This window comes from Falco cherrug, unplaced genomic scaffold (assembly GCF_023634085.1).
Source record: "Falco cherrug isolate bFalChe1 unplaced genomic scaffold, bFalChe1.pri scaffold_41, whole genome shotgun sequence".
Classification (NCBI taxonomy): domain Eukaryota; kingdom Metazoa; phylum Chordata; class Aves; order Falconiformes; family Falconidae; genus Falco; species Falco cherrug.
The window spans coordinates 762,886-780,129 of record NW_026599482.1 but is presented as its reverse complement, the minus strand read 5'-3'; the positions used below and the strand labels follow the sequence as shown (position 1 = coordinate 780,129).

General features: G+C 57.7%; 1 pseudogene; it reads left to right on the top strand.

Moving 5' to 3' along the window:
• The window catches only part of LOC106630953 (hydrocephalus-inducing protein homolog), a 93,590-nt pseudogene that overhangs the window by 63,267 nt on the left and 13,079 nt on the right, over nucleotides 1-17,244 (top strand).

Genomic DNA, 17,244 nt, shown 5'->3' with positions numbered 1-17,244 from the left:
TCTGTGCCCGGTCACCCAGAGCCATGCTGCTGTCTGCTTCCATTTGCTCTCGATGTGGCTGGCGTGAGCCCAGCCTGAGGCTTGGAGAGCCTTTCTGGAAGCCCAGAGAGGAGATGTCCTTCCCAGCAACACCTTCTTCCCTAGAATTTGTCCTAGTCTGCTCCTGCATTTCCAGAGATGTATGTTTGCAGGTCGCTGTGAGTCTGGATGGGCTCACGCACCCCTGGTGTAACCACGCAGGCAGGAGATGTTTGGTTGGGATGATGAATGAGTCAGGCCCTTCAGCAGCAGCCTGGGAACCACTGACGTGCAGTGTGAGGAGCTGCTGGCCCTGCTGAGGGCATGGGCTTTAGCTCGTCTTCCACAGCAGCTGGTAAAAGAGCTTTTCTTTATTCAGTCTGGCTCTTGCTAGCAGAGGGTAAGCGCTGTGAGCAGCAGAGCTGCGCTCCTGCTGAGCAAAGGGCGGTCTGTGCTGTGGGAATGCAGCCTTGCGAGCCCTCTGAAGGACGTACTGCACCCTGGTGTAGGAGACTCGAGCTTTTAGGATACGAGAAAGCCAGAAGGCCATGTTGTCTGACGTTTTCTTCCATAGGAGAAGCTGTTTTCTCTTCTCAGTGTGTCTGTCGCCTGAGCCGTCCCCCCACCAAACGCTCTTTGGTGCATTCCCTCTCTTGTCTCCCGTGCCCTGCAGGGTTACATTGGACCTGGCAAGGAGCAAGTGCTCAAAGTCTGTTACCTGCCAGGAGTGCCTGGAGTCTTCTGCAGGGCTTTGCAGATTCAAGTGGGTCACCTGGAACCAGCAAGCATCACCCTGAGAGGAGAAGGGACCCTTCCCAGGATCTGCTTGGACCTGCCCAGGAACATCAGCGGTGAGCACTGCCTCTCTGCTCCGCAGGAAGGTCCCCTGGCTTTTTCCCCATGTCATATGCCCACAGGGCAGCTCACCCCCACCCCCACTGAGCCTGGAGGTTTCAGGGCTGTCAGAGCAACACTCAACCCTCGGGTTGCTTCCTGAGTCTCTAGTAGGTGAGTCCATGTGGGCTTTGCCCCAGGAACCACCCTGCAGAGCTTGCCAGCATATCTGTCGGAGGCCTGGGAAGGTGGCGGCTGGGCAGAAAAGCTTGGGGAAGCTGTAACGCGGGCTGGCAGGGATGTTGGCAGGGTTGGATTTGCCATGGCGTTGCAGGGGATGGGATGCTCCTCTGTAGAGGGGAAGGTGGGTGGTAGTGAACGTCAGGATTCAGAGAGGAGCAGCAGCATCCACTTCCCATAGATTGCTCAAGGAGTTTGTTTCTGGGAGAGGCCATCATCAGGGGAGTGGGGCTTCCCAGCTTAAGTGGGATTGGCACGGCGTCCACGCTTCTATTTGTGGATCTCTTCTTCCTCCAGGAAATGCAAAATATGAGAAGGCCCTCAAAGAGGCCAAAGAAAAGATGGCAAAGGACAGCCAGCGAGCTGAAGCAGTTGCTTTGGGGGAGGCTGCGGCCGCGGAGCCACCCAGGGACGATGCGGACACCGCGGTGAGAAGCCCCATTTGGCATGTGCCACCCTGCCCCTGTGTCACTCGAGCCCTGGGCACCCCGCAGCAGGCTTCCTGGGGCCCTGCTGGCACTTGGGACCTCCCTGCCCGCACCTGGCCACGACCATGTGTCAGCTCAGCGTTGCCCCAGGGGCTGCCCAGCTCTGGCTGTTGTCCCTCCAGCAGATGCACCAGCTCCCCGACTGCCTCAGGGAGAGCTCCTGAAGGCAGTGCTCAAGTGACTGAGTTCCTGGCACTTTGAAGGAGCTGCGGGTCGTGGCTGAGGGGTTTGTTGCTCACGACCCAGCTTACCAGCAGCAGCCTGACTGCGCCCTGGGGCTGTGCTGTCAGCGGTCATCTCCAAGAGGCGTCAGCTTTCTCGTGGTTCCCTTTCCAAGAGAGCTGCTGTCCAAGCTGCTCTGGCACTGGTTGGGGGCAGGCAAATACTCGGAGCTCTGGAAGGTTCCTGGCTTGTCTGGCTGTCTGTCTGGCCAGATCAGCTTTTGTGACAGTGACTGGGCAGGCGAAGGTGCAGGAGTTTGTTTCCCTTGAGATCAGGTCTTGACTAAGGGAGCAGGAGGTGTCACAGACGCTGAGCAGCGAGGCAGAGGGACTCCATCGCCCCTCTCAACAAGATCAGGGTGGGATCCTCTCTCAGAGACAAGCCTGTGCCTTGGGCAGGACCTTTGCTAACCAGCCGCTCTCTTTCCTTTCCTCAGTGGGACACGCAGCTGCAGCTGCAGATGGAGCAGTTGCTGATAGAGGAACATGCCCTGGAGCAGCAGAAAGCTCTCAGCTCCGGTCCCCCAGAGGAAGTGGCCTTTGACCAGCGTGCTCGTCGGAGGCTTCTCAAGTTAGTAGAGACTCCAGGTGCCCCAAGGGTGACACCCAGCAGTGCACCCCTGCTCCCGAGAGCTCCTGGTGTCTGCAGAGCTGGCAGTAGCTGGGCACTGCAGAAAGGGTCTGACCCTGGTAGCTCTGACGTGCTCCCTGTGAGCAGCCGAGTGTCCTCACTTCATAGTGCCACCCTGGGGTGCTCAGCTCCCCACAGATGCTGGGTTCTGCTCTTAGTGCTGAGGGGGTGCAGTGCAGACCATCCAGCCCCTCCAGACAGCACAGACACCGTCCCTGCTGACCAGCTCTGAAAGAGGCAGCTCAAAGCTGGCATCTTTGTTCCAACTGACAGGCCACGCTAAGCAAAGCCAGCAGGGAATCGCACGGGCTGAGAAACCCTAAAGCAGGGGGTGTAGATGCTGGTGGGACCGTAGGGCTTGCCTGGGTGCCTTGGTCCTTCCCTCTGCTCCTTCCTGATGAGGCAGGGGCACGGTAGGCTCCGGTTCAGGAAGAAAATGCTCTGCAAAACAGACCACTTATGCGCTTTCCCGAGTGGGATTGCTCTGGAGAAGGAGCTGCCCTTGAACGCTGTAGGTGTCGATTCCTGCCTTTCCCGGGGCTGCTCTGGGGACAGACCTGGCTGCAGAGCAGGGAAGATTGCCTGTGCAGGCAAATCTCATTGCAAGGTCCTGAAGCGATTTCAGGCTTGGGCTGTACACCAGGTTAGCAGTTCCACTGAGGCCAGTGGAGGTCTGGTGGACTTAGCCACAGTGGCTCTTTGTAGCCGAGGAGCTGCGACCAGTTAAACACAATTTTATGTTGAGGTCCCGTTGGTAGCTGATAAAACCTAGGACGCACCCTCCGTGACTTACCAAAGTGTTACTACCAGGTGGTCAGGCCTTGGCTTTCACAGGCTTGAGCTGGGTTTTTACAGCAGCAAATACCCACTTTATTTGTGTCTTCTGTCCACCTGGAAATGTAGCCGGGCTGTGGTTTAAGGAATGTCTCTATTCCTTTCAGAGTTCAGCTGCCTGAGTACATCCTGGACTTTGGCTGTGTCATTCCTGGTACCGTCCGCACACACCTTGTGAAGATCACCAACCCCGGGCGGTTGCCTGTGTCCTTCCTCGCCGATAGACGTGTCTTGTGTGGCACAGGTAACCAGTGCTGGAGGGACTTCCCGTGGGCTTGACAGATGAGCTTAAGTCACTGGGTGTGTGGGGGGGTTGAGTGCCTGTTTGTACAGCTTTTTTCTTCCTGACTGCCCCCTGCTCAGTGCTTTAGAGCCTGAATTCTCCTGGCCAGCAGTGCCCAGAGACCTGGTCTGCCTGGGACTGCCCTGACACCTCATTTCAGGGACTAGGTGGGCTGATCACCTTGGTCACCTCTCATCATCTTCTGCTCTTGGCTACCATGAGTGACAGCCGAGGTTTTGTGCTCTCTGTGGGCTCATGTTGCAAACGGACGGGACCCTTTGTGGTTTGGAAGTGCTTTGTTTAGACTTCATGATGTCATAGCCCTTCAGTTGAGCCTTTATTGAGAAAAGAGCCTGTGAGATCCTCTGGTGTATCAAAACAGGCTTCCACGACAGGCCCTGAGGCAAGGCTGTGTCCCATCAAACGGTGACTTGCTGTGTCTGAGGGGTGGTCAGGTGTCTTCTCTAAGTTGTTGTCCAGGGAACACCGCAGCATGGGGGAACCTTCGTTGGAAATTCTCCTTTGGGGAGGTCTGTGCCTCCTTCCCTGAGATGCCCAAGGAAGGAATTGCTGAAGCTCAGCTGATGGGTTTCATTTTTACCATGTGGACCTTGGATTCTGGCTGCAAAAACGCTTTCTCCTTGGGCGGTGACAAGGGAGAAAGAGCAGCAGGCTTCTCCGGGGATACAAGGGGGTCTTTCGCAGAGCTGCCAGCCAGGACACCCGCGTGGCCTTAACGTGCTTGTGACACACAAGCGGCATGAGATGTATCTCAGCTGCTTTATTTTCATCTGTTCAAGGTTTCAGCGTGGATCTGGACCATGTGAAGTGCCTGCCCTGCTGCAGGACTAAGACATTCAGAGTGCGCTTTGACCCACAAAGCGCCAACCTGCCACTGGGAGAGGTGGACGTGCTCCTGCCCATCAAGGTACCACCTTTTGGGGCAGGCAGCAGGCTGGACACAGCCGCAGATGTCACCTGGTCTCTCAGCTGGATGTTCTGTCCTTCACTAGGTAGCAGGTGGCCCCACGTTCCATGTCCGCCTCCGTGCCGACGTGACTGTGCCGTCCCTCTGCCTCTCCAGGGACAGGCTGGAGTTCTCCGCTGTCCAGTGTGGGCAGTGCCGGGAAGAAACTGTCCAGCTCCACAATCAGCTCCAGGTCCCCTGTCAATGGTTCGTCACCGTGCACGAGCCTGTTAAGGTAAAGCACAGACAACGTGTGACACGTAACTTCTTGGTTGGGTTTTCTTTGCCTCTCTTGCCCTTTCTGCCCCCGTGGCTGCCTGGGCGCTTGGGCTACAGCTGGGCTGAGGAAGCTTCTGAGGGTACGGAGCAAGGCTGCTTCGCCTGGACCTGTTCGTTAGCTGATGCTTCACTTCTCTGCCATCTTCACCCATTCCTCCTCCTCTGAGGACAGTGCCTCCCCATCTGCCTGCCCTGCCTACACATCTTTGCTCCCATTTATGGTGCCACCAGGTTATGGTGGCCACGTCTGGTTTGGACGTGGGTGCTCTCCGCACCGTAACAGTATCTCAGAGCACGGCAGGAACCAAGAGTCTGTCCCCACAAAGGCCACCTCACACGCCTGGTTTCTGTGCCCAGGTGGACAAATGCTTGTCAGCGAGCATGCGTCGGAAGCTGCTGCAGGAGTTGGAAGCCAAGCCCCGTGTCTTTGAGGCACTGCCCTCGGCCGGAACCCTCGCTCCCGGACAGCGATGCAACATGCGAGTCAGGTTTTCACCCGTGGAAGAGGTGAGATTGGCAGGTGTCACCCCGCGGAGGTCTGGCAGGGCAGTGTGGAAATGAGAGCCCAGCGCAGGGGATGAGGTCTGGCCTCCGCATGGAGCTTTCTGCCAGCCCCGTACCCACTGTGCCCCAGTTTCCCCTGTAGCGCGCACTTCTGAGAAGCGCTTTGGAATCCCCACGGGGAGTTGCACAGGGAGCATCCAGGCTCGGCGGTGTGGCTCCCTCTCGGCACGTGGAGGAGATCCACCTGTTTCCCCTCATCTTCCACCTGGTGTGGGCATATCTGCGGGCTGCAACGCCCCGGCGCAGAGCAGCTGGCATGCTCGCAGGGGACAACCCTGGAAGGGCCAACCTGGGCTAATCCTGCTGCCGGTACCAGCAGACAAAACAGCCGCCAGACACCTTCCTGGGCACGGCGGGACTGTCACCTGTAGCGGTACGTTGCTAGCAGTCCCTGTGGCTCTGGCCCAACCTGCCTGCGTGTTCCCACGCGGTCTGGGAGTCAGCTTAAGCGATGGAGCATTCCCAAAGGCAGTTTGCATGTGGCCACAGTGACTTGGAAGCTGGCAGTGTGTGACAGCATGGACACAAGTGCTTCCATGCCTGGGAACAGTCCCAGGGACGGTAGAATTGCTAGTAGGGATGCAACCAGCTTGTGTTGGGCTTTGGCCAGAGCCAAACGCTGAGCAGAGAAGATGACCCTTATTTCTAGCCAGCGGGAGCTCATCTGCCTCTTGCGTGGCTGGTGTTTGCCTGATGCAGCAGTGCCACAGCTGTGTCTGGGCAGCGTAACCCCGAGGACCTTTCTCAGGAGCACTGCGCTCCCTCGTGACTGGGTGAAAACGTGTGACAGACTGTTTCAGATCTGACACCAAACAGCCAGTTACACCTCACCCAGGATCCATCCCAGTTACCCGGAGCCAGCATGCAGGTGCTGCAGCCTCTGCTATAATTAAATACCTGTTTTCCATTCACCTTAGAGGTACTGATGACACCGCTGACCTTGGGGCAAGGGTTGAATTCCAGGCCCTTGTCACCTGGGACTTAGTGCAGGACCTTTCTGTGCTTCTCTCTTTTCAGAAGTCCTACAGAAGGAGGCTGAAGATTAACATTTGCCAGAGCAGCCAGCACTTCCAGCTGCAGGTCTCGGGACAAGGTCTGGAGCCGCAGCTGGAGTTCAGCCCCCCAGTGCTTGAGCTGGGACCGGTGCTGCCATACAGCCGTGGGGCGGAGGGGACAGTGGTGGTGAAGAACCCGTGTGAGTTTCCCATCGAGTTTTACTCGCTGGAGTTTGACCAGCAGTACCTTGAGGAGGAGCAGGTGAGCGGGAAGGTCTGGTCCCCGTGTGCGTGCTGCCGTAGCTTCACAGCGCTGTGGTGGCATTCCCGGGCTTGCGCCAGGGAGATGGAGGCAGTCCCCAGGGCACAGCCTGGCGGCACTTGAGGGGCAGCCAGCTCTGCTGGCAGGCGGAGGGGGGTGCTTGGGTAGTCCGTGTTGGGAGGAAGGCATGAGGGAGAAGACTGGTTGGCTGGGCAGTGTGTTCGTGTGGTCAAGAAACCCCTCCTGTACGTGGTTTCTGTTCCCTCCGCGCACAGGTCCTGCGCATGCTGAAGGACTACGACAGCCGCAACACCTTGTTGCTGCCTCTGCGTGGCCCGGGTGAGAAGCTGCCCCCAGAGGTGCTGGAGTACTCTCAGGACCAGAAGAGGCTGCAGGATGATCAAGCAAAGCCCAAGACCGGGGACCCAGCGGACCAGGACAAGGGTGAGGGTTTGGCATGGTCTGTCCTGAGTGTGGACACAGCAGGGAGTCCAGGCTGCGTACCCTGAGTTCTCCATGACCTCATTCTCCACGGAAAGCCCGTGCTTTTAGCAGCCGCCTGTTCCCCAGCTTGGTGGAGGAATTGCCAGGTGAAAACCTGTGGCTTGTGAGACGCATCCTCTCGCAGCCCTGAGTGCAGCTAAAGCAAGCTCATATCTTACTGCCACACACTGGGGAAATCATCAGGGTGTCCCCTTGTGTCCCTCAGCTGCAAAGAGCAGGCTCAGATGAGTTCTTCAGCCTGTAGGACCAAGTCTAATCTAACGAGCTGGTTTAGATTTGTTCCTTCGCGGCAACACAAGCACAAGCTCAGAATACCCCTGGACAGGCTCCTCGGTGCCTTGGGAGTCTCCCTCCTTAGGAGATTTTTGCTTTTGCTTGTGGCCCTGCAAAGTGGGAATGGCCAAGAGCAGGTTGCCATTCCTTCCCCACGTCCTTCCTCCTCGGCCAGCTCTGAAGGTGCCTGGCACCTGTCAGATGGGGGCAGAAAGCACTCCGCTGGGGTTGTTTGCAGCACCTCACCCCGTAGCTCGGTCGTTCCCCCCTCCCTTTTCGATGAAAGCCAGTCCAACAGGGTGAATTCAGAATCCGAATGTGGGGAAGAGGAGGAGGAAGGTGTTAAGGAAAGACGCGGGACGGCTGGTAACCCGAAGCTCTTCACCTATTTTGTCCATTGTAGCAAAAGAGCCCCAGCGGTGGACTTCAGTGCCACCTCCATTGCTTCACTGCAGCCTGGTGCCATCTCCCTCGGGACTGTTCCCAATGCCCAGTTGCACCTGTCACCCCCCTTAGGCACCAGGACCCGGGACCAAACTCCCATGAGGACCGTGGGGAGGGTTCATGGAAGATGTGGCCCGGGCCTCTTGGGTGTTGCCAGATGCTCTTTCCTCCTCCTGCCACCCCACTTACTGTGCTCTGAACAGGCCCCTTCACCAGCAGCTGGATCTGCGCGAGCCTCGAGGACAGGCACGATGAGATCTGGGCTGTGACATTGGTTTCAGCAGTCTCCTCTCGCAGGATCTGAGGGGATGGGGAGGGCGATCAGGGTCACAGGGAGGCAGGAGGCTGACTTTTCTACCTGGTTCTACACAGCAGAGCACCAGCAGAGCACCAGCAGCAGCAAGGAGGCTGCGGGAGAGCTGGCCGACAGCCCTGTCCATAGGGCCATCGCCCGCCACCTGGGCATCGATATCCCTGCAGAAGGGCGCACAGGCGGAAACCGCAGAGGGATCGTCATCATCGTCCATGGGGCACCTCGGACAGGTACGTGAGCTGTTGGCTGCAAGGAGAGCGGGAAGCAGGAGAGACTTATCCTGGTGGGCCGTGGTGCTTGGTCGGCCAGTTGAAGCGAAGCGAGGCAAGCCACAGCTCTGCTGGTCCGTGAAACAGTCCCAGGCCTTTGCCTAGCTGGTGCCAGTGGTGTGGCTCATCTTGTGTCCGTATAGCTAGGCTCTTGTCCCCCCAGACGGGGTGGCCATGTCCCTCTTGCTGCATGGGACCACATTGCCTAGTGCCCGTGTTTCCTCATGGGAGCAGCCCCTAGCCCGTGCTGACCCCCAGACTGTGCCCAGCTGGCACCCACCAGCACAGGGTAGCGAACGGTGGTGGTGGGACAGGGCTCGAAACAATGTCCTGGCCCAGGGCTGAGGTCACACCACAAGGGACAGAGTCCTGGGCTGAACCGGAGGTGGAGGCGATCCACCTGCCTCTGGAGCTCAGCGCTTCTGACCGTGCTGAAGCTGCCTCCCTCGTGGTGTCCCCTAAAGGGACATGTGCTTTCTGACTGTCCTTGAAACCTGCAAAGCCTCTGGGGGGGCTTTCCAGAGCCTGTCCCTGAGAATGCTTCACCTGCAAATGTCACCAAGCCGCCTTCCTCTCTCTCTCAAGGAAAGACAGCGGCAGCGGTCGCCCTGTCCAAATATTACGGCACTGCCTGCTTGTCCATCGACGCCGTGGTGACAGAAGCCATCTCTGACGGGAGCAGCGCGGCAGGGCTCCGTGCCCGGGAGCTGTGCGTCAGGGCTGCCGCTGAGCAGAGCCACAAGGAGACAGAGGATGAGGGTAAGGAGGAACACTGGGCGCAGAGCGGCGCTTTGGAAACCCACCACGGCCACCTGCTTCTGCTTGCTCCAGAGGAGTTTGGCAGCCCTTGGGTCTCTTGGGGAGCACGGGTGCAAGCGTGTAAAAATGCAGAGCCATTTCATAACACAGCTCGGGTGATTAAGCAGCTCTGTTTTGAGGGGTCAGACAAAGGCATTTTTACTGCCTCTGGGCTTCTTGACACACGTCCCTTTTTCTGGGAGTGGTGAAGCACACCCGTACCTTTCTCAGAGCTTTATAAAAACATTTTCTCAGAGCTGAATCCAGCTTGCTCCCTGTGGCCATCAGGCAGAACTGCTGCCCACTTGAACAAGGAATAACCCTCTGAAGTGGCTCATTAAGCTCTAGGTGACTGACTGTGAGTGTAGCTTCACAGACATGAGAGGAAGGGAAGAATAACCTCCTGGAGGAATTTTGGATGAGACTCACTGCAGATGAGCTCTTTTTCTCTGGAAATGTATTTTTTTTCCCCCTATACTGACACTGCCAGGTTGCGGAGCTGGCGCGTGCTGTGCTGTGCTCCATGTGAGACTGGAGACTTTGGGGAAACTTTCTTGGGCAGTTGTTGCCCTGAGCTCTGCAGGGTGAGGCCAGACGCTGGCCTTGGCGGGGGACGTTTTACATTGCTCAGCTTTGAACCTGGGTGGTTGGGAGCTGGTGGAAGGGAAAAGGCTCTGGGTGCCGGGTGGGGTTATCCCAGGCAGAGGGTTTAGCTTCCGTGGAGATGGGTGATGCCGCTGGGGCAGGGCTGCCCGTTACAGTCTCCACGGGAGAAGGCAGGATGGGTGCAAGGTAGGAAAATGATGGTGCTGGGGGACGAATCTTTGGCTTGATCCATAGGGGAGCTGCTGTGCAAAGTGTCACCTGTGTGCATGTTTATTAAGGAGGGACACGGGGCTGTGCACGACAAACTCTCTGGCTTTTCCGTCCTCTCTCAGCTTTATCGTGCTAGTAAGGGAAGCAGGGCAGGAGCTGCTTCTGGAGAGCAGCGCTGCTAGTGCCCAGCAGGCTGGGGGACAAGTGCTGTGTCCCTGCCAGGGGTGGAAGGTGCCCGCTTGCTCCCCGCAGCACCCATCGCCAGCCCCGCTGAGCCATCTGTCCCCTCTGCAGGTCACAATGCAGATGTCTCTCTCAGCGTGCAGTGCCACGCCAAGGCCGGGCACAGCTCAGTGCTGCGCCAGTCCAGCTCTGGGGAGGACGGCAGCCTGCAGTCCCCGAGTTCCCAAAGGCCGGTGAGCACTGCAGCAAGCAAGAGGAAGGCGGATGGCCGTGCATCCCAATCCCGGGAACAGCATCGAAGGGATTCGACAAGCTGCCAGGTGAAGCGTGATCTGCGCTGGTTAATGCCTGGGTCCTTTCTGTTGCCTCTGAGAAGCGAAGGGGCTGCTTAGAGTGGGGGCTGGTGTGTGGGTGTGTGGTGCAGAGCGCCAGCTGGGCATGCTTGGGGTGGGAACAAACCCCTGTGCTCTGGCAGAAATCTCGACTGGGCCTCAACAGTTTGTTGGCAAAGTGCAGTCCTGGCTAATGTGGCCGCAGGCAGTGGGCAAAGCTGCGGGATGCTGCGCTGGGGGCTTGCAAGCCACGGGATGTGTCCTCCAGGGTTGTCCCCTGGAGCTGCTGGCCTGCAGGGTTGGTTCGAGCCTCCCGCTAGTGGAAAACCCTGGCTGCAAGCCCAGCAGTTGGAACTGTTCAGGGGTTACCCAAGTGGTTTACTTTTCTTGTGGCGTTCAACATTGCAGGGCTCCTCCATTTCTCATCTCCACCCTCCCCTTCCCTGCGTCCCTGCGCAGCGACGGCTGAGCATCGGTGGCAGCACAGAGGGAGGGCTGGGCTGTCTGAGCTGCGTGCTGCCCGAGGACTTGCTGGTGGCCATCCTCTCCGAAAGGCTCCAGGTACGTGGGTGGGGTGGGGGCAGATGCTGCGTTCCTGCTCCAGAGAGACAGGCAGCGAGGCAGTTTGGAGAGGAGGTCTGTATCTGCTCTCAGAGGAGCCCCGAGCTGCACGCAGGGATCCTTGGGGGAAGCTGCAGATGCCCCAAGGTGGCAGAACGTGGGGAAAGATCAGAGCTCGTCTGGGCTGATGCGCTGGACACAACGATGGCTGGTGTCCTTTGACATCTGCTGACAGTGGACATTTACTGACTGGCTGAGAGCCCCGTGTGTGCCACAGCTGACTAGAAAAGCTGTTCCTTTTCAACTTTATTCGCAGCTGAGTGACTGCTACCAGGGCGTGGTGTTTGATGGCCTGGAAACCCTCTTTGCGCACAACATGGCATCTGCTCTCCTCTGCCTGCTCAAAGCTGTTGGAAATCGGCCTCACATCTACGTCGTGAACCTGTTCCAGGATTATGTGTCCTTTAAAGCCAGGGAGACAGCTGCAAAAGAGCAGGAAGGTGAGACTTTTCATCTCCGCACCTCTCAAATCTTCCCTGTCAAGCACTCAGCCTTATCTGTGTGTATCTGGGTTACCAGCAGAGCTTGTAAGAAGTGGTCTTATTAATCCTTCCACCTTCTGCCTGGGTGTAGCCAGCGCTCAGCTCACAGTCGCTTAAAATGCAGCAGAGCAGAGCTGAGGCTGGGAAGACTTCCCTTGGTCTCTACCGTGAAAGCCTGGGCACAAGTGCCAGCTGTTGTGGCTCAGTACCGAAGCAGCAGCAGCAGCTGCCTGCCACGCTGGTGCGCAGGAGCCAGGCAAGGCGCGGGAACTCGCCGTGAACTGTTGACAGTTCAGGGGCTGATCTGAATTTTGGAGCAGGGCTGTGAGCTCCCCAGCATCTCCTGGCAGGGTGATCGGCTGGCTCGGGACACAGCTGTGAATCCTGGCAGCTCACCCCCAACAGCAAGCTCTGCTAATGGTTTCTCCTCTGGCCTTGGCTGAAGGGCGGGAGCAGGAAGAAGCTGCCCGCAGGGAGAGAGAACGTCTCTGGGAGATGGACGAGGATGAGTATGATGCCCTCAGTGCGGAGCAGAAAATTCAGCTTCATAACAAGATACGCCAAGTCCAGCGCGAGAGGAGGCAGAGGTCTGTGCGCCTGTAACTCCCCAGGAGGGTGCCCCTGCAGGGTTTTCCTGCTCCGGAGACCTCGGTTGAGCTCAGAGGGGTCACGGGGCGAAGGCCCGAAAGTGTCTGTTCCAAGCGGGCAGTTCCACCCCCCAGGTTCCCAGCAGAGGAAGGCCCTTCCTCCCGGGAGAGAACATCTTCTCTCCAGCTGAGCGGAGAGCCCGCGGGTTTAGACGGTGGCTGCCGGGACCTGGGCTCTGGGCTTGCCTGACCGCTGCTCTTAGAAGTGTCTCTAAGTTAATTACGTTGGTTCTCATCTTCACCCCCCTTCTTCCCCACACCAGAGGGGTTGTGGTGTGGCTTGGTGTGAGGCGCAGCTGTGCTGGCTTGGTTTAGATGCCAGTCCTGCCGTAGGGGAAGTCCTTGCTGATCTCCTAGGTTTTTCCTTCCTGAGCGACACTGGCCATAGAAGCCGGTGGCTCTTGGGCTCACCCTCAGCTGCAGCAGCAGGTCAGCCTGGGAGAAGCTCTGATCCAGCAAAGCAGCCCAGGAGGGGAGGCCGCAGGGGTTGAGGAGGATGCACAGGCTAAGTCTGAAACTGGGAGGGGGACCTGTTTAAAGCGAGCGTGTGTTTCCGCACTTCGTTCAGCCCAGGCTGACCTTACGAAGCAAGGCTGAGGTTTGGCTGGCCCTGGAGGTCCCCTCCCACCTCTCCTCACATGGGATATTCCCAGCCTCCCCAGGCTGAGGGAGGTCCACAGAGATGGCCTAACGGTTCTGCCTGGCCTCAGGGTCAGGGAACGAAGTGCAGGACCAGCTGGGATGGCGGCAAGCCCAGGCTTCTGGTGGTGACTCTCGGGCATGTTTTCTGTTTGGCTTGCTGAAGGGAGATGGAGCAGCTAGCTCGACAGCTGGAGGAAAAGCGTCGGCAGGAGCTGGAACGCTTGAAGGAGGAAGAGCTGAAGAATTCTGAGCAGGGGAAGAGAAAGACTGGAAAAGACCAAGAGAATTCTTTGAGGAGGAAAAGCCGGCCTGGTGGCAAGCAGGTGTGTGGTTGTTTACAGAGATGACTGAAAGCCCTGGGGACCTTCCTACGGAGCTGCGCCGTGCCCCAGGGAGCCCCACGCAGTGCTGGGGACGAGCACCTGTCAGGAGCAACATGTGGGGCTGTGCTGGGAAACAACCACCGGGGTCTGATCGTGCTGCTGCTGCACCGGGGTGTCTTCCCATGGGTTTGCTGCTAGAGCTGCTCTACTAAGATCATGCCGCCTTTGAGTCCTGGCTTCATGTAACTCCACATACTGACTACTGAAGCCCTAGGTAGTTTTAGTCCAGCGTTTCTTCCCACTCTGCCTGTGACTTACACCTGTGAGCCATGATCTGTCTGGGATGTGGGGTCTTTTCCTACATGTCTGGCAGGAGATGCCCCCAGGCCTTAGGTATTCATTAGCAGGCAGACTTTGCAAAGGATCAGCCAGCCACAGGGATGCTCAGCGCACCAGAAATGAACCCAGAGGACTGCACGGGAGTAAGGAGGTGTCTTAAGTTCTCTGCTTGGGTTGGGAACCTGTTCTGTTCCTCAGCTGGTTTGCAGGACTCCTCATCAGTCTGACACTGAAGAGTTTGGTTTGTTGAGCTAAACTGGGTACCAGCTATGTTCTGAACTGGGATTTGTAGGGTGCCTAGCACAGGTCTCGAGCGAGGTTTGGGGTGCTATTGTAAAGATCATTGCTGCCCTACAGCACCTGAGTCAGTGCTTTGAAATGCTCACTGCTTTTTTTGCTCTTCCTGCCCAGGGCATGAACAGTCCCACCAGCAACACCAACACATCCAACAGCCGGAGGTCGGAGGTCGCCAAGGGGGTGGTCAAGACACGATCTGTAAGGAAGCACCCGGGCTCTGTTGCACGTTGCACGAAGGAAGATGAGCAAAAGCAGAGCAAGGTCACCCTGATGGATGCCCACCTGGCAGCGGCTGCACACCCCACAGACCTGGAAGAGGGGGAAACCAAAAATGAGGCCCAGAGTGACAGCGAGAACTTAGCCCTGAGGTTTAATATCTACGAGACGTCGCAGAAGGATGTTGCGCATATTTTGTCATCCTGGGACAGGGTTCAGGGTATCCTGCTGTTCCCCCTGACCCACGAGGACGCACGGCACCCAGCAGAAGAGCAGCCCCAGCACACATCCAGCCCCAGGAGCCGGAGGGACAGAGAGAAGGAGCATCAGGGGAGGCTGGAGAAAGAGCATCTGGCAGAACTGAAGGCTCTTGAGGATGCCAGAATACCTCAGCTGGAAGGGGAAGGTGCAAAAGGGTCAGCCAGAGGCCAGGGTGTTGGGGTGCCCTGCTTGGACATCCAGGTGCTGGGCTCAGAAGATGTGACTAGGAAGATCCTGGAGAGCAGCGAGCTGCCAGCGGCAGAGCAGGTAAAGCCCTGTGAGGCTCGGAGGCTGAGCCTGCCGTGCTCCTGGGCCCCGGTGCATCGTGTCCCACCAGGTGACAATGGCACAGAGCCTTGTCCGGGCCACCGATGATGTTCTACAATGGCTCCGCAGCAGCCCCATGGCTGCGGGAGGTTCTCACCATCCCTCAGGTGGGTGGGAAGCAGGAGTGCTCTCTGTACAAGCATCCCGTCTGTTGAGAGAATTTCCCAGCCTGGAAATCATTGCAAATGGTCCCAGGGCAGGGCAGCTCAGGTTTCCTTCAGCTGAGTCACTGCAGGGAGAGGTTTCTCTCTAGGTCCCACTTGTAGGTCCTGGCACTGCTCTGGAGCCTGCCCACTCCACTGGGCATGAAGAAGCACGGTGCCCGATATAAATAAACCCCCACCACATTGCCGAAAGCTCCGTGCCTTTAAGGAGTGAGTGTGAGGATGAAGGTGACAGGAGTACAAACAGGGTTTTCTCTTACGCTTTAGGTCCTGGATAGCCTTGGACTGGGTCCCTCCGGGCTTCCCATCCCCCCTACTGCTTTCTACTCCGTGATCCACTACCCGGCAGAGCGGATGGCCCCTGCAGCAGAAGCCCTCAAGCACTTTGTCTTTGTTGTGCCAGAAGGCGCCACTGCAGAAGAAGACAAGAATGCTGCCGTAAGTCTCGTGGATGCCCCCGTTGTGCCCGAAGTGAAGGTGCCAGGGCAGGGGGGTGGGTGGGGAAGGATCACTGTGATGTCTGTAAGATGAGAATAACGGTTTAAAAAAACACCTCAAACCCTCGCCTTGCCTTGAGGTCCTGGGCAAGGAGAGTGTTGTAGGCAAAACTAGACCTGATGAGGAAGACCAAGTCCCTGGGCAGATGTGGTTGTTTATTTAGTGCTTCCCCTAATTGTTAACAAACCCACAGCTTGCTTTCCAGGAGGGGGATGTCTCGGGGCAGGTCTCACCTCTCTGTTTTCTCCCTCCCCTTGTGGCTCAGACCCCAGAGGAGCAGGTCGCCCCTGTGAGGAGCCAGTCGAGTGAGGAGAAAGCTGCGGGCAGCTGGGAGGCTGCGAGGGAGAAGCAGAGCTCCGGTCAGGGCAGGAGATGTCTCCAGGGGCTGGACAGGGAAGCACCCGTATCTTCTCCTGGGGCGCACCAAAGCGGCGAGGACATGGTCCCATCCCCGCCGAGACATGTCAGGTGAGCTGAGGGCTGAGGAGATCGCTCTGCTTCATGGCCACCCTGTCAAGTGAGGTCTGTCATCCCCAGCTCCTCAGGGCCCCTCTGTTGGTGCCTCCGTGGGATGGCGAGTCCACAGCCCTCCTCCTCGTCTTGTTTGCTCATTAGCCGTGTCTGAAGCCCTCTCTTTAACTGCCAGGCTGAGCAGCTGCCGGTGGATAGTGCCTGCCCGCGGTGAGGTGGAACTGAAGGTCCACTTCAGCTCCACGGTGCTGGGCCAGTTTGAGCAGACGCTGCGTTTCGAGATCCTGGGGACAAAGCGACTGTACCAGCTGCCCTGCAGGGGCACCTGCCTGTACCCCACCATCAGCCAAGACCCACGGTAAGGCTTGCCCCTGGGAGCCTCCCACGCTGCTCCCCCCTGGGCTCAGAGCCAGGGCTGCCCCTTGTACCCCGGTGACCTTCTGGCTCGGGCAGAGCGTGCTGCCTGAGCCGCCCAGCATCTTGTCCCATGCCTGGAGCTGGGAGTACTGGTACCGCAGCCACCAGTAAGGGTTACGGCTTTCTGACCAGGTTTTCTACTTGGAGCATCTCACAGCTCTTCATTCCCTGCTTTCTCTGCCCAGGCTGGTGTTTCCCCGCCGAAGGAAGAGCAAGGCAGACGACGACATTGTCTTCAAGCAGTATGTCACGGAGACGGGTGTCTTCCACTTTGGACCACTGCTGTGTGGGAAGTCAAGAAACTGGTACGTGCTCCCCGCCCTGAGCGAGCATCCTGATGCGCTGCCTGCGCAGCATGGGACGTTGGGATGGCACCTCCAGGGCCTCGTGCTGTCACGGACACGTCTGGGGACGAGCCGTCCCAGAGGCACAATTCAGGGCAGGCCCAGGTGGAGACCTGCCTGGGAGATGCAGGGGGCTGAAGGGCCACAGATGTGTGAACTTGAGCAGATGATGGGCAAGTGAGTCCTGGAGGAGCAGGGGAGAGACGGAGCTGATCTTCCTCCCCGGTGGGTGCCTTGGTGGCCAGAGCCATGTGCTGCTTCCAGCCTGAAGGTCACTTGGAGCAGCTTGTGTCTCCCCGCCACATCTCAGCTTCGCCACCTAAGAAATGAACTTTATGGTGTTTTTTAAAAGTGCTTTGAGCTCTACAGGTGGACTGAACAAGCAATTATTTTGCTGATGGTTTTATAAAACATTCATCCGTTTGTAATATTAGTAAGGCCTTATGATTCGACCTGCCGATATGGGGGCGTGGGGGATCTGCAGAGGAATGAAAATGGAAATTCTGTTTCCCCGTCCTCAATGCTGGACAAAGTCTGCCTGAAAAAGTTGCCATTGTAGCTGCTGGCGCATTTCTATTTTTAACTTAGCTTTTTTTTTAAATATTAGAAATTAAGTTCTCCTCTTCATGGGAGCTCTGGAGAGCCAG